This window comes from Dicentrarchus labrax, unplaced genomic scaffold (genome assembly GCF_905237075.1).
Source record: "Dicentrarchus labrax unplaced genomic scaffold, dlabrax2021, whole genome shotgun sequence".
NCBI lineage: Eukaryota > Metazoa > Chordata > Actinopteri > Moronidae > Dicentrarchus > Dicentrarchus labrax.
The window spans coordinates 8,490,121-8,507,889 of NW_026136724.1; positions in this window are offsets into that span (position 1 = coordinate 8,490,121).

A 17,769-nucleotide genomic window follows, 5' to 3' on the forward strand; every position below is an offset into this window, starting at 1 on the left:
AGAGAAGAAGCAGAAGAAAATATATTTATATATATATTTATATTGGAGCGTATCAGTTCTAACCTTTAGGTCCCTAGGTTTTTGGTGAAAAAGGTCTTCACAAAGTATAACACTAAAACTAGAAGTTAGAGATCAGAGACTCACAGCGGCTGCAGGTTATACACCTTCTCATGTCAGTGTTTTGAAAGACCAGTTTGCTGATGGTGTGGGAGATAATAAGGATCCACTGAGGTGATGGTTCGCTCAGCTCTGCACTACAGCAGGCATAAAAAACACAAGAAGGAGGTGTGCACCAAAATTCCCTGCCTCCAAATGGATCGTGCTGTGTGTGTTTTATCATTATGGACCCATCTGGTGCTGAAGGAGACTGTCTCTACAGCTGACAGACAGCTCATCAACATGTGGACACTAAAGTTGGACAGTTTATATAATCTGTTCCGTTATTCCCTGCACACAAGCTCTTGCGCATGCGCACAGTTGTCACCGCCTCTTTGCATCGAAATCAAGACATAGACAGACAGTTCAGAGTGAATGAGACAATAATAAAACCAGAACATCCAATGCAGTCTCTCACTGTGGGCTGAATAGTACAATGCAATATAAGACAAACTTCATAATAATTTCTTTACATTATCCAACAATATAATCATATTTCATGTACCATGTGAATAGTTAATGTTATGTAAATTAGATGTAAATAAATCAAATGAATATTGTGCAAATAATAATATACTGTGTTTTTTTTTACTGTGTTACTTTTGATTTTCATGACTCAAGGACATTATTGTTAGAAGTTAACTGTGATTTTGGTAAATTATATAGAATCTCATAATATTACATGTTGACATAGAATATGCTGTAATGCTGAACAGGATATTAACTTTTATCCATATCACCAACACATATTTAGATTGTTGTGTTAACAGGCACTATTTTATATACTTTACATACACTCCCATTGTTTGACTGTTTTGGTGCTTTCAGGTTTAGGTTCTCAGTTTTGGAAAAACAGAAACATTATACAACAATATAACTCCATAAGAGCTCCATAGGTTAAAATAGTTATTGTAACATTCTTAACTTGAAGATTTTTATGAATATTATCCCAAATAGCATATATCTGATACATTAATAAGTGAAAAATCAAAGCTTTTATAATAATTAACTAATAAATGCTTATATTATTGACTAATTTCCCAAGAACAATACAAAAACAATACAAGGTTTTCTGTTATGTGTTACAATATATTGAATATTGATTGTAGTCCTTATCTTTCAGCACTGTAGTCCACACTTAAACTCTGCAAAAAGTTACTTTTAGCTTATTTTTTTTACAAAGTTTTAAGTCCACTTTACCGAAGTCTACCGAAGATAGAGCGCAAAAGTGCCCTCCCAGATGCCCCTATGGTACATAAAACATGATAAAGTGCCCTCTAGGCATGCTGTCAGGGCCATTTCCAGACTTTTTTGACTGAGGTGGCAAAAGTTAGGCACTGACTTAAGCAGACGAGGCATGAAGTATGTGTCTCCGCTTTCCAGTCATTCCCAATTTATGCAAGTCCAGTACTGTTTATGGGTCCCAGTATGCAGAAATATTCAAATACACTAAGTAAAAATAACATTTATACCACAAAAAAACTGCATGACATTAGCGTAAAGTGGGCATCTCTGCAAAGGGGAGACTTGTGGGCATGCTGTACCTCTAAATGGTTAAATAGTTCATAGTTCTCTGTTTTTTATGCCAGAGGTGTAGATATACTTAAAATCTGAGTCATATAATGAAAATGAAAATTTATCTTAACCAGAATTTGGAACGGTTTCACCATAGATGCTACACAGCTTTCTCTGCACTGGCGACCCACCACACGCAGCTGCTGCCCACCCCCTCAGTCTGCCACTGTTTGCTCATGTACATGAAAAGCAACATTTCATCCTTTACAGATCTCCTGCAGAGGATCTGTCAAAGCTCAAACGCATACTGTTCCTGAACCCAAAGGGATTATTTTTTCATTGACGCCCCATTCACTGATCTGTGTTGACTTGTGAATGCGAATATATTCCTTCTGTAACACACAGACGCTCACTTTTTCTCTTTGTTCATAAAACACTTCAAGACAGAGGAAGAGAGGGAGTGTCACAAACTTTCATACAGTTAAAGGCAGTTTGAAGAGACACTCTGTAAATGACACCTCAGAGTCATTCAGAGGTTCATTCATTCTGTCTACCCCACTGCTGCGCTTGATGGATTCAGTGTATTTTTAGTCAACCCAAAGGAGACATTGCCAAACACGGCACCATTTACCATTTTTACACCATGACAAAATGGTGACACGGTTTGACACATCAGCTCTGTCTCCTTGTCCATGTTGGGGTGTGTTTGTGCACATCATACACACTCTTAAAGGTCCAGTGTGCAACATTTAGGAGACTCCAATGGCAGAAATGGAATATAATATTCATAGGTATGTTTTCATTTGTGTATAATCACCTGAAAATAAGAATTGTTGTGTTTTTGTTCCCATAGAATGAGCCATTTATCTACAGAGGGAGCGGGTCCTCTCCCATGGAGTCCGCCATGTTGAACCACCATGTTTCTACAGTAGCCCAGAACACACACAAACCAAAAACTGTCTTAAGATAGGGCCTTTCACGGTTTTTGCATGTTTTGTAACCACCTTAGTTTCTCCTACATGCTTGGAACAGGAGGGTGAGGTGAGGGCGTTGTAATTTGCAAGTACACCACTAGATGTCACTATATCCCACACACTGCCCCTTTAAGCCCGTCATCAAAACCTAATTATATAACTGTTTCCATATCCTCTAAGTCCTTTTCCTATTGGCATGGACTCTGCACAGGCATGAAGCAGCAGAGTGTTGAATAAGTCACTGAGCTACTCATCAATTGCAAACTGTCTTGACTGTCAAGGTAAGAGTACACAGCGAGCAGCAGTGCTCCACAACAGAGATGCAACATGGTGTGCAGTCAAGTTGTGAGAGAGCTATCTAACTGTGTTTCAGTCAGTGACCAACCTCAGGGTGCAAACTACAGGAGAGGCAGGGGGGCTGGGTTCTTCTTAGTAAGACATGAGCTCCCCTGAAAACATAATTTGTGAAATTTTGGGGGTCATGCTGTTTTCGCCATGCATTACTATTTTTCTGTATCTTTATCTTTAAGTGTAAAATTAGGCAATTATTGATGTATGTGTGTTATGATTTGATGATTAGTGTCAGATATGCTGCAGCTATAAATGTGTCTTTGCACCTCACAGAGGAGATTTGTCCTTCAAATACACCGCAGCCTTTAAAGGGTCACTTCAAACAAAAAAAACAAGTGCACTCGTAACAACTTAACTTAATATTTTTGACAGCACATACAGCAGGAGGTGTTACCAGAGCTTAAACCGTATCCTTGTGTACAAACACCTAAGACTGTGTGCTGTGTGTGTGTGTGTGTGTGTGTGTGTGAAGTGGCCAGTTACTAGCTGTGGTGGGTTGAGGTGACCTCTGTTTTCTCTGTGTGCGGTAGTGTGTGTGTGTGTGTGTGTGTGTGCCGGAGGAGAGAGGACAGGCATTTGGCTGCCCGGCCATCAGTCATTAGTTAAATGTTGAAATGATGCTTCCCCTGAAGGATAGCAGACCATTCTGGCCATAGCTCTCGCCTCTAGCAGCTGTCAGCACCCAGCATAATGACTCATAAATACACACCCTGACACAGTCTCTCTCTTAGCATGATACATGTGCTTGTCTCACAAAAAGCACTCGTCATGGATGTTAATGAAAGTTATTCTAAATTGTACACAGCTAAAACCAACTTCATAGAGTGCATGTGTGTAATAAAGACGAGAATCCAAGGAGCAACAAAAGAAACAATAACATAAAATGATTTTCTTTTGGTCAACAGAATGCACAGCATAAATATGCAGCAATATCAGCTGTCTGGCTTTCTCTTCCTAATGTAATTTCCATCTTCCTCTCTCACACACACCACTAGATATCGGCTGTTAAATTTGATCTGGATCAGAACAATCAACGTTTATTGAGCACACGGTTCAATAACGCTCCTGTAATTGGATTCTCACCCAAAACAGCTCCGAGGAGCAGCAGCGACAGCTCTTTGTCTTTGCGGATGATATGTCTTTTATGCAGATCCGGTGTCAGCTTTACCCTCCCCGTGAACCTTTTCGCTTGTTTCGCGATGAAGACTACAAAGCTGCGTCGAGAGGTACGCCCACGCTGAGAGGAAGCAGCTATTTCTGTCTGCAGGGCCACATTGTCTGCTAATTCACAAAACACACCACACACTGTTTTTACAGCAGCCAAATGAGGCTTTTTTCGTTCTGGGTAGGGCTTTCCAGACAGCATGAGAGACAAACACACCAGCCATAGAAAAACTATAAAAGCCTCTGGCTGGTGATAATGGCTGATGGAAGCATTGTCCATATAACTATAGGTAATTAGAAATTAGTCAGCCTCTCTTTCTCGGAGACAGGGCTGTAGCTAGAAAGGTAGAAATACTGCGGTACTGAGAAATGTCCCCCCCCTAACCCCAACCTCTTTTCTGTCAGGCTTTCAGTTCTTGCGTGACACAAAGGCAGTTTACAACGATACCAGCAGCAGATTTATCATCGGAAATATTTTGTAATGTTTGAAACATTCAGGCTTCTCATTTATAGCTGACAGCCGCTAACTAGCTAGGGTAAATTCATGTTAAAGCTAAATCTGGTGACTTGGTTGGAAACTCAGCTAACGTTGACAGACTGGCTGTGCTGATGCTAAGCTATGCTATGCTATGCTATGATGGGACCATTACCTTTCAGGGGCAGTCAATTCCTCTAAAAATCAATCGTTTATGCAAGAACTAAACCCATTTAAACGTTGTCTGCATTTACCATATAATTAGTTTAAACAGGCCTAAGTCTAATGTGAGAGTCTAATAAAGAAGTCAGACTACCCTCCCCCTTCCTGACCCCCTCTCTCTAATAATTTCCATACAGTCCCTAATAATAGAAACACTAACATTAGCCTGTGAAGATTAACCTCAAGTGCAGAATATGTACGATAACACATTCTAAAAATGTGAAATAAATATCTTATATGTGACAGTAGAACATGTGATAAAATATTAAAATATGCAATATAGACTAGGTGGAACCATAATAAATGAGAGGCACTTGAGCTGCTTAATGTCCATAACCCATATCTCTGTGATATATTGAACATAAGTAGTTATGTTAATGAGGTCATTAATTAAGCTTATTCGCATTCATTAGCGAATAATTCTATGTCAGCATACTTGTCTCCCCATAATGGCCAGTATTAATGGAAGCTCTGCATCTTAACTTATTAAGGAGTTACAGTACTTTCAAGAAAATCGTTTTTCTCCTCATTAATATCTAAATTTATCCAACGAGGTGTTTCAAAGTCTAATCAGATCATCAACTCTGTAGAACAATGTAGGCTAGAGTAGGGAGGAAGGTTTATCATATTGTATTGTTCCAGTGGAACCTGAGGCAGAGAAATGTGCTTATATATGAAATATGTAACAATGTGGCTTCGCCTTCACCAGAAAAATCATCACTTTATCAGGACATGGATGTTTGCGACCTCCCAGCAGTCATTTTAGGTTATGTACCAGTCAGAGTATTTTTGTATGTCCATTTTAATAAACTGATTTTACATCCCTCCAGCCCTCCTGTCTCCGTCCTCATTGCCTGCAGCGCTGGGATGCTAAAAGTCACTCAGGGGTCGGCAGACTTATTCGCATTCATGCGCCGCTCCGTTTGTTGGGAACGGGGAGTTTTGACGTACAGGGGTGCCAGCTTGGTTCACGGGAACATTTGACACGCCGGTGCCAATTAGGTCCAAAACCTTCCCTCAGGACCCACACACACACATACACGCACACACTCACACATAAACACTCACGACCTTCCCTGAGGCCTCCAGCTGTTTGCTGTATAATGAAGACTGTGAAAGTGGAGGAGGGAAAGTCTGTGTGCTGTGTTGCTACCTGGAGCCCCTCGTGGCTTAAAGTATTTGTTCTAAAAATGGTACGACTGTAGCTTATGCTGCTAAATGCATTTTCAATGTATCTAGGATCAAATGAGTGAAGCTCAGACTGATGTCTCCCACAATCAACCCCCCCTAATATTTGAAAAAAGTTCTGCAACCGTTTGCACTTCTGAATTCTTGCTGCGACTCGTCTCTGAATTCGCTTTAATGAGGCCCTTTTTGTTTGCTCTGCTCGGCTCTTATGCTAAATGATGTCTGGTAAAAGCTTGTTTCAAACTCACCTGGCTCCTGACACACTATGTAATGCCCATATTTATAATGTGCTGCATTTTTCTATTGTTAGGAGTTTTGTTAGCCACATCATTATTGCATATAGGAAGAGTTTTCTTACTTGAGTTACGAGCTAAATTTTATTGTTCATTTAACATAACTTTCCAAAGAGGAAATGACCACCATCAGTCTTACTTTGTCTGGTATGACCAGTAACTTATGATTGCTAATGTTAGCAGACCTTATAGAACTATAGATATTTCTTTTTAACATTACTAAGTCAATTTACTGACTGACGACTCTCCTCTACTTGTACTACTGTCACACAACGTTTTAGCACTTCACAGACACACATTATAAAGGTTTCACCACAAATGTAAACCCAGAAGTCAATACACTATACCTCACAAGGTTTGCTGTTTCCTGTTTGTCTTCACAGATGAATAAAGTGGACACCGTGTTCAAAGATGGCCCCCAGTTCATTCTAATGAAATTCTTTCAGGCTTATTAGGATCTTTCTCTGGCTGAGTTGGCTAACTTCCTGCTGGCTCCCTGCACACATGAATGTCATGAAAATTATTTACTGGTTAAAAGCACTGATGAAATTAAAGTCTTTTTCATTTCTATTGAACCTAATGTGCCAAATTATGATACTAAATTTCATTTCAGTTATTTCGGGCTGTTTTGGCAAAAATACTGAATCATCTTGAAGCCATTTCTTTTGACACTACCTGCAATACTTCCTGTGGCCACTGCACCAAAGTTGCCTCATAGGCCGGTGCTGTTTCATTCACCCTAAGTAACTAAGTTAGCCTAAGTATATATAATGGACAGAGCTTCCGGGTCTGTGAAGTGAAGCCAATGGGGAAGTGTCTTAAACTCCATGGACTGCAGTAAGACATGGATATCATGCAGTCTTATAGAGAACTTACCAAACATTTGTCTTGATTTATTAGCTCAGTAAACTGTTTCCTAATGAGTTTATGGTCTTAATCGCTAGTTTCAAGTCTTTTGGTCCCATAAATAGACGCTAAAGCACGGTATGGGTTCACACTTGCAAATGGATCACAATAATAGGGAACTGAAATTCAGTTTGAGATACAAAATGACCCCCTTTGAAAAATGTGTGAAACTTTGAAGTGTTTAGCAAACGTTACATACTCTCACTTGAAGGGCTTAAACAATAATGCTGACAATGTATTGATCCTATTAACAACTATGGCCTGTGCAACCTAAGCCTGACAAAGCTTGTTCCTCTGTGCCATAGAGCTCCATTGTTGTCCATAGACAAGAAAACTCATAACTAGTGCACCAATATACATTAACCAGCTGCTGAAAGTAGTCCTTGTAACTCCTATTTGAGTAGCGTTTGATAATGAATACGGTACCCATCTGTTTCAGTTAATGATGGAGCTTTTTTTTTTAAATAGAAATATATATTTGTGTCATGTTTTTAAAGATTTAAGTGTTCAATAGGAACGAATGGGCAGGAGTTCTACAGACAAGTTGGAAAGTATCAAATAAGGACAAACACATTGTTGGTTTTGGTCTTTTAATGGTTGCCAACAAGAATATGATTGAATAACACTTATTTTTAAATCTCTTTACTGGCAAATTAAATATGCTCTACCAGACATATCCAAGACTTTCAAGGCTTTTTGGAACTTTTTCAATCATCAAGCAAACCTTCAAATGTTGTTATTTCAACATTTGCGTTACTGCTGGAAAGGTTTTCAAACCACTGACCTCATCTAACCGCCACTCTCCAGAGCTTCTGCTCCCATTTTAGTTCGCTCTGCTGTTTAAATGAGCTCGACCTAACTCAACCTGCTGCACCCCACTGAGGAGGCCACTCATGAATATTTTAACAGAAGTTTGCTTATTGCACAATGAACTGTTTTCCCCCATTGCTTGAAGCCACATACATGCAGGCGCTCATGCATGAAGTCGAGCGAGTGTACGCACAAATGCGCACACACGGACATGTGAGACTTAAATGTGTTCTTACTGTACACCTGTACTGCACTGCACTGTAAGTACAGGTGTACATGCCCACACACACACCCACCCACCCACACACACACACACACACACACACACACACACACACACACACACACACACACACACACACACTGTAATTTGATGACTGTGGATGCTAATGAGTTGTTGTGGTGTTTACCCGACACGCATGGTGGGTGTCGCATGGGGGCAACCGCCGCCTGCTTTTAATGATGTTTATTTGGCACACGTCTGAGGAGTGAACGGGGGGATGGGGTGTGTGTGACTGACTGGCAGATGTTTAAGATGAGGGAGGGAAAGCATCAAGCAGATAACACCCACTGATAACTGAACAGTGTCACGACCCAGCCTTCGACGAAGGAATAGTGCTTTGTATCTCTGCTGTTTGAGATCTTAAATGGCATGTTCTAATTGTTATTCTCTTGTCTTGCTGACTGTTGAAGCATGTTTGCCTCTATGCACAGAGAGAGATTTGTTAGGCCATCAAAGGGCGGGCTTCAACTCGCATTAATGTTTCGGTGAGCTGAGCTCTGAATAGAAAAACCAACTCTGGAGATAATTAGCAGTGCAGCCTGGATTTTTTTTTAGACATGAATAAATCAGTTTGAATGAATAAGAAAGGAGTTTGTGCTTGAATGTATGAGGTCGGCAGGTTGTTCGGAGAGTGGACAGTCCTGATCACTAATAACTAGTGTGTCCTTGACAAAGATGAGGGCCCGTATTTTATTTTGAATGTTGAGGAGAAAGGTTCCAGCATTTTTTTTTTTCGTTTATGTCAACAGTTTTTGAAGCAAACACACACATACCTGCATTATTTGCCAGTAACCAGCACAGTGAATGTTTTTATTTGATTAATAATGTGACAAAGTGCTTTTATAGTAAGTAAGCATATTAGGCTTCACTCCCTGTTTAATCTACGTGCCTGATAATCTGATAACCTCACAATCCAATTTGATTGCGTTCATATGTCTAGTCTCAGCAAATGCTTTGGAGAGAACAAGGGAAGAGCACAGCATCTGTCTGCACATTACATCTGAGGTCATGGTTAACGGCGTGTGTGTGTGTGTGTTTGTGTGCCTCTGCTTCTCATCAGAAAGACATGGGAAAGGCTGATGAAAGCTGCTGGTTGTTGGAACCTTAATTTCTCCTGTCCTACAGAAGGACACACAGGAAGTGAGTGTGTGTGACATGATATATATGTCTGGTGTCAACATGTGTGGCTGTAATTAATTTTCTGTCCCTCAACAAATAACAAATGATGACCTATTTCACCTGGGATGGTGAGAACACACGCTCACATGCTCTCAACTAAAATATGTAATTTCTGCCACCAGTGGGTCTCTCACATCAAAACAATAACACAAGAGGAGAGTTTGTTGACGATTTTGATGAAGATGCGTTGGATCACGGGAGTTGTTGTCTTCGCCACCATTGTTGTCATTGCAGTCAGCTTCTCCTGGTTAGGATTCCTTCAGTGTTCATCGTTTAGGAACCAAATTATCCTCAGAGGTCCTCCATTTAAAAATAAACAGACCCACTGATTAAAACTGGTAAAAACACTGAATAAAGCAGTTCCTCTTTAAAAATCCATGTTTCTCTGAAGCTGTTTGGTGGACAAAGGATGCCCCAGAGGGCCTGCCAGACAAGCTGCTGCTAACATTAGCTCTGCTTGTTAAAAACAGATTTTTTTAACAGAGTTTGCAGGTGCTTTTTCAGCGTAATTAAATAAGTTTTTACTTGGTTATGAAACATTCTCAATTCAAAACTGATCCCTCTACATGACCGACCAAAACAATCTCAGTACCGTAACTCCTGGCAGGGGGGCAGAATCACTCGAATTCCCTTTGATATTGGACGAAATAATGTGGTGGGAACTCTACCAGTTTTGTCCACAGGGGCCGCTAGAATCTACACACAATTAAAGTTCTTTGTAGCTGCTTTAAAGGTCCAGTGTAGTTGCAGATTGCAGCTCCCTCGATTCACCCTCCCCTTCCATATATGAGGCACAAACTATGGTGGCTGCTTGGGAAAAAACACAAACAGCCCTATCTAGAGCCAGTGTTTGGTTTGGCCATTCTGGGCTACTGTAGAAACATGGCAGTTCTACATGCTGGACTCCATCAAAGAGGACCTGCCCCTTTTGTAGATAACAATGGCTCATTCTAAGGTGACAAAAACAATTCTTATTTTTAGGTGATTATATACTAATGAAAAATACTTGTTTTATTACATTTCTGCTGAATGTTTTCTTCTAAATGAACAAAAGGTATCTAATGTTTAACAAACTAAAATGATTTTTTTCCCCATGGCTGTTGGATGCGTAAATAAGCAACTGTTTGCTAACTCATTTGCCACATCACCCTTGAGGAGATAATGTGTCAAACTTACGCTTCAAATGTAAAATTTAAGAGTAGATTTAAGAGCCTCTATAGTAGTTGTGACTCTGATAATGGCATTTTCTTAAGTTATAATAAGTTTAATTACTTTTTGTATTATTTCCTTGCAGCCGATATATACTTTTATTTCATTTAATTGTAGTTCATTTAGTAAATGTCTTTTTCAGCTGTTGGATCTTGTCTCGCAGGTGTATCTGTTTTTCTGCTGATTGCTGATTTAATGGCGCGTCCATTAGAGACAGAACTCACTGCTGGTCATATGAGGCTTCAGACCAAAATGCAGATTTGTAACTCCATTCACTGTAAATAAAAGTATCCCAAAATGAAGTCATAAGATGACATTTTTATTATTTGAAGACTTTTTCTTCTAATTATCTTTTTCTAACACATGGCAGTTCTTTTCAGCACCACACCTGTTTCCTCTCACAAGCTAATTCAGCATCTTTGTTTCTATTGGTTAGTCTGGACTAATGAAGCCAGATGATGGTTATAAAAACACACCTGTGACAGGTGCTCTGATTCTTTCATTCTCTTACACAAGTCGGTGGAGACACTGCTAGGTTGAGATTTACTGTTTTTATTCTCTTCTCCAAACTGCTGTCTGCTTTTACAGCTAGCTGTCACTAATGAAGCTGTGAAATCTTTCTTGATTTATGGGTTTCTTTTGAGCTGAAAACAAATTACTTCAGACAATTTAATGTCTAGATTAGTTTTTTTTAGGTCTTTGTAGAGACACATTTTTATTTCAAGCTAATTATGACTTCTTACATTGTTGGTTTTCTTTAATACCCCCCCTTTTTTTTTTTTTTTTTTTTTGTCCAATTCATATTACACAAGACATTTTTTGTTTGAAAATGCTGGCAGTTTTCACACCTAAATAACAAAGCTGGAACAAACCGCATCCCACTCCCATTAATTGAGTCCTTTTGACTATTTGCCTTCAATCAGTTCCAATATTGGGTATAGCCACAGCCAAAAAAAATCCACTCTGCACTCAGCAGGCGATAAATCAAATTGAGAGTGAAATGCAACATTTCGGGGAGGATCCACAAAAGCAAAGCTAGCTCAGATTACATGAATATCCACACATAATTTAAATCCCTTTCAGTCAGGTGGAAGAAGTGTGTACTTGCATAGAATTGGGAGGGACCGAGATTTGAAAAACAACTAAAATAGCATGGTTTTTGAGAGATACCACTTGTTAAACATGTTTTCACATATTGGAGTTGGTAAACATGAGCCAGCTTTGTACAGTTTACTGATTCTCCAGTACTGAAGTGCCAAATTAAAGTTATTTGTCACTGGTATTTGCTGTCATTTGGGGTAAAAAGCACAGAGCATCTCTTAAGTTTCCATCCCACATAGTCCATCTTAGCTTTGTCTTTCTTCTCTCATCGTAATCAAACCAGATTACAGAGGCCCATCACACCCTGCCTCACTTCATCTTCTCCCATCTTTCTCATTTTCTTTCTTCCGTCTTGACACTCCAAGTTATTTCCCAAGCTTTTTGCTGTCTTGATTTTAATTACACAAGTCTTTTGAGTGGGAGGGCTGTGCTGCCTCACAGAGCTGGAGGTAATCATAATGTGGTTATTCATGTCACATCCAAAGGAAGGAAGGAAGGAAGGAAGGGGGGAGTAATTGAGTCCATGGCAGACACACACTCCTCTGCTGAGGCCAGAGGGTAATGAGCAAGAAGTGTTCTGGCGTGTTTGTCTGGATGTTTATCAGTCCGTCTCTCCATATGTTTGTCTGTTAACTTGTCTATCAATGTGAGGGGATATGGGCAGTCTGTTTGAAATTCTGTGAATCTTTGTCAAATTATTTTTGATAGCTTAGAAAATCCAACAGAATATGAAGTGTGTGTAACGTTGTTCTGAGCTCTGGTAGGAGACAGAAATGGTACAGTCCATTTGCTAATTAAATTTCCCACTACATATCAGCTATTATCAGTAGCTCACATCTCGTTAACATCAATAAGAACCTCTTCCAATAACAATAGCTTCTCCTGAGCCTCGGACAAGAGATCAATCTACAGTAAGTCTTACATTTTTAACATTATTGATTATACTTTTGCATCTTCTGTGCTTTATTAAAACTAATGTCTTACAGGTGTTTTAAAGGGTTGGTTCAGACTTAATGAAGTAGGGTTGTGGCATACACCCAGTTCGGAGAAGCAGAAAGGATACCAATGACCAACTTTTCCAAACTCTTGCTCTCTGTGGGGTCTGTTCTCAAATGACAAAGGAAATACTTTTCCTTTCTCAGTAAATAGTTAGGTGAGGAGTTTCTTGCTCTACTCTCTGATGTCTTCTTTATCTGCGAGAGGTAGTAGGATTACTGCCTGCATTCTCCAGGGGACTTTACTGTATTTCGTTGTACTACTGTGTGCAATGACCGTAAAACTGAATCCATTTTTTTTGTAGTAGTTTTGAGTCGGTTTTAGGTTTTTCTCCCTCATGAATTACAAAGATATAGACCCATCTTCAAAGTATAACACCTAAGTTCAAGCCTATTAATAAAAAAACTAGTGCCTGACATGTACTCACTCACCAGTACCAGCACTTCTGATTTTTGTCCACATGAGTACCCTTACTAATGAATACCACCACCTCTGGTAAGCATGATTGTACCCACCACTGAGGTCACCAGGGCCTGGACCTCAGGGCTTTTCCTGAGGTGTATACAGTAGAGGTTGTGAAATAATTGCCTAAAAATAACTACTTTGCGTCTCCATGTAAACACATAGCTAGCTGAAAATGTCCTTGTTAAAAAGAGGATAAAAATACCAAAAGAATTGGGGTTAGGGTTATGTTGTGCTGAATAAGGGTACTGGCAAATTTGTTGGTCCAATTCAGGCACAGAACAAAACAGATCATGCCAAGAGGTTTTGTTAAAGCTGCTACTGGAAGTTCGGTAAAATAATGGTTGGCTTCGGTTCGGCTCTAAACCAGCACTGTATGGACCAAAGGAGCGTAAATATTTCCACTGAGTCACATAATTACATGACATAACACAAGGTCATTTGGATGTCTGTGCATGCCTGTGCAAAATATGTGCTAATGAACAGTCCCAACTGTTTTTCCAGTCAGTTCGACCTGCCCTCTGTCTGCTCAATAAATATATTAGGCCTCTAATAACCAACAAGTCCTTTTGGACACAAGCTTCAATTTTCATCAACATAAACAACTTTTCTAATCACGCTTTTCCATCATGCATCTCCCTGCTGTTTAGGTAAATTTAAATTTTAATGTAGCTTTGCCCTGATATCTTTATATTTAATGTCAGATGAGCCTTTGTGAAACCTCAGATCCTCATGCAAGGTCGTCATTTTCATCCCTGCTCTGTATGTGCCTCTGTTCAATCCCTATGACAAATTCTTTACTTTCCAGCTCATTCTGTTTCAGTCTCACCTTTTTATTGGTCTTTCACTTCCCTTGATTGTGAAGCACTTTGTAACTTTCATTTTAAAGTGCATGTAATGTCTCAAATTATAGTGATAATGATTTATTGACGTTAAAACTGCTACACCCAGCACATTTTAAGCAGGGTTTTTGCTCTTTTGTGTCTCTTACAAAGCCTTAGTCAGGAGTAGATTGCTCACCGTGGTCAGCTCTTTTCACATCTCTCTGCAGCACTGTAATACACACTGCACTGATGATAGTGATAAATGATCTAATCCAAAGAAGACCAACATTTCACTACTCCCTCTGGGCAGCAGATGAGACAATCAACTCCTCATATTTATGTCTGTATTGTGATTTAGTGAAGAGCCGGCTGCTCACTTAGAACTGCTTACCTTTATCATTATGGCTGCGTTAGGTAGTCAGCATTTGTTAGTGCCAATGTAAATATGTACGTTCGGAAGTAACTGCTAGTGTCTGACTTTTATAGTAGGAGTTTTTCTTGTGCTTGTTTTTCATCCCTCTTCCTCCCCTCACATCACCTCAGATCATTTGTGCAGAACTAACACAGGACTCTGAATTCTGACATGAAAATATAATTTTTCCTTATCTTGAATTAATATCTAATATTAAAAATCAGTAGAGAAATTAGGAAAGTTGCATCACCATTACCGCATCTCAACACTTGGTGGCAGTCTTAGAACACAGCAGGGCTTGGACAGCTTAAGATGTTCATGTGCACACATACCTGCAGACATGTATGTGCTCACAATTGCTTGTAGCAGCAGTGACTTAGGAGATCCGTTGACTGGTTTGTGGATTTATACTTTTAGCTCATAAAACTGGGAATTATGAACTCCTACATATGCCATTTTTGACCATGTTCTGTATGGATGCACATATGGACCTTGTGTGTATGCTGCAGCTCCCAGGTTCTTTCTGAACATCGCCAGATCTGTCAAATGCAGCACCGATTGGTAACATTTAAAATGTATTTGGACCTAAATATTAACCTGAAATTGAAACAACTGTAATCAAGTTTGGAGGTTACTCCACCTCACATTCACTTTGGCCTGACTACCTTTAGAAGTTTATCTAGAAAAGGCTAGTGAGTGATCGGGGCTGAACATTTGCAGAACTATTTGAAATGAAAAGAGCTGAAGTGTCAATTTAAGCGTGAGGTGCTGACTGATGTGTTGAAAGCAGCTGAAGATTTAGTTGAAATTCAAGCACTGAACAGAGTTGAAATTTCAGGTGAAGTGTAAGTGACAAATGAGCTGGAAGGCTCAGTTGAAGTGGAAGTCCTAAAAGAAGTCAATGCCAGTTCAAGTGTATTTAAACTGAAAGATGTCTGTGGAAGTGTCCGCTGACGGGTAAGCTCTTAAAGCAGTTTGAACAATTTGCGTATTCAGTTGTCACTGAGAATTTTTTTTTTTTTTTGCACATGCGCAGTACCAACTGGGCAAAATATGAAGCCCTGGAACGTAAAATTGGCAATTAAACAATCAGTTTAACCCTGCCTGGACTTACAAGTATTTGTTTATTTTACCGCTACCTACAAACACCAAACCATTGTTTCATTTGCAATGAGTGCATTTCACTAGTTAAATAATATATATTCGGACACACCACATTAACAAACGGCAAACTTTCCAGACAACCCAAGGGATAAAGTACAACATTTGTACAACATTTATTGCATTTGTTTAAAATTTGCTATTACCAAAAGTTAAAAAAAATCTACCAATCTACATTTCCTGGCTTTAAAATCTGGGCCAATTGCACTAAAAAGCCCTGGTTTAAAGTGTCAGTAGAAGTGTAATCAATATATATAAAGGTTATACAATGAATAAAAGTACAAAGAGTAAAAAGTATCCCAAATACTAAAAACAATCCAATAACCTACAGTTTCTCAAGTGAGAACTAGGTGATTGGATAGTCCCTGTACCTCTTCTTTTGGGAATTGTTTATGGTCTAGTGACGCGGTGCCACACTGATCCAATTGTAACGGACTACAACTGTCCTCTCTGTCTCTTCTGCACTCATCTGTCCTCAACATTTTCTCTCTAAATGTAAGTTTCCTTGTGGTGAGGACAGGATTCATAAACAAACACACCTTCAGCATGTGTCCATCTCTGCACTGACCATCAGGTCATTCCGGGCAATTGGCTTCCCACCAGGTCTGAGGTTACCATAGCGACATGACGTGGGCGAAAGAGCGAGCGAGTGAACCAGCGAGTGTTGAAGATGAAGATGAAAGGAGGTAGAAGGCTGTAATCAGATTGTCTCCTTCGGTCACGCCTCGGATCCATCTTCTCCCCTCCACCGGCCCACGTCCTGCACCCCCGAACCGCACCACCACATAAATCACAATCGGCCACAAGTCACCTCTCATTGCTGCACCCAACCACAGATCCACAGAAGAAGGGAGAGCGAGGGTGGGAGAGAGAGGTTCCCTCCACTCTTGGCCATGCCCAGACTATGGTTTTGGGTTGGGGAATGTTTATTGGACCTAGCCCTCGCTCCACCCCATTTCCACAGTCAACTTCGAGAAGCTTCTTTACTGATATAGTTTCTTACAGCGCAGTCAAATGAAGATGGATTTGGGGTTAACGGTGTAATGATTCTGTTTTACAGGCAGCTCGCTGCCACTTTTTCTCGGTGGAGAGCTCTGCTGGGAAGACTGCAGTTGAGGGACGGCTGCTTCTCTCTGTCTCACTGTCTTTTGTCAGCTCTCTTTACTCTGCCCACGGTTTGGTTGTACTTTTCTTTCATTCTCTCATTTCTGAACTTCTCCAGTGGTTTTCTCATTGACATTATTCGGCCTCCCCCACCATTTTCCCTACTTTCCCTTCATCCTTTCAGTTTTTGTCCTCCGTCCTGCAGGCTATAAACTAAAATAAAAAAATAAAATGAAAGTTTCAGTGGTCGAGGCAGAACCACCGAAGTGCTTCATAATTAGAAAACGGCTCATAATTACAGCGTGGTCACAGGCTGTTAGCTCGCTCACTCAGCTACCCTGCGTGGGATGGCGGCCTCCTGCGATGTGTGTTTGTATGTGTGTGTGTTTGTGTGTCAGCTTCCCTCAGAGAGGTCAGGCTGAAGTTGAGAAGGATAGCAGATGCGCTACCCCATACTGCCTATACACCAGCTGGGATGCTCTGTCAAAATACAATTAGTCACAATCAAGGAAGCGAGAACATGTGCATTTCATAGCAGAAAACCATTCTGATGAATTCTTCTGTTCCTTTTTCTGCCATTCTGTTTAGCCTTGTAACATTGAGAAGTCTTGGGCCTTTGTAAGCCATCCAGTGATTAGATTTCACTTTTGTCAAAAGCAAAATGAACACAATCTCAATGTCTGGAGTTGTATTTGTTGCTGGGCAACGTTATTTCATTATCATTGTTTTAATAAACATATTGCGTGGGAGTTTCTAACATTCTGCTGGGACTAAAAGAAGGCAATTAGGGCTTCTGAGAAATCAGTTACAGTACAATGATGACCTTTTTTTTAATTTGAATAATCCAATGGCCTACTCATCCTCATTTATCAAGAGAATAGATTTTTAACAACAAATCACTTTTGCTGTATCCTAACCCTAAGATTAGGGCAATGGTGGGCGGTTTCTTGCCAAAAGATGAGACGATGGATACCACTCTCATAT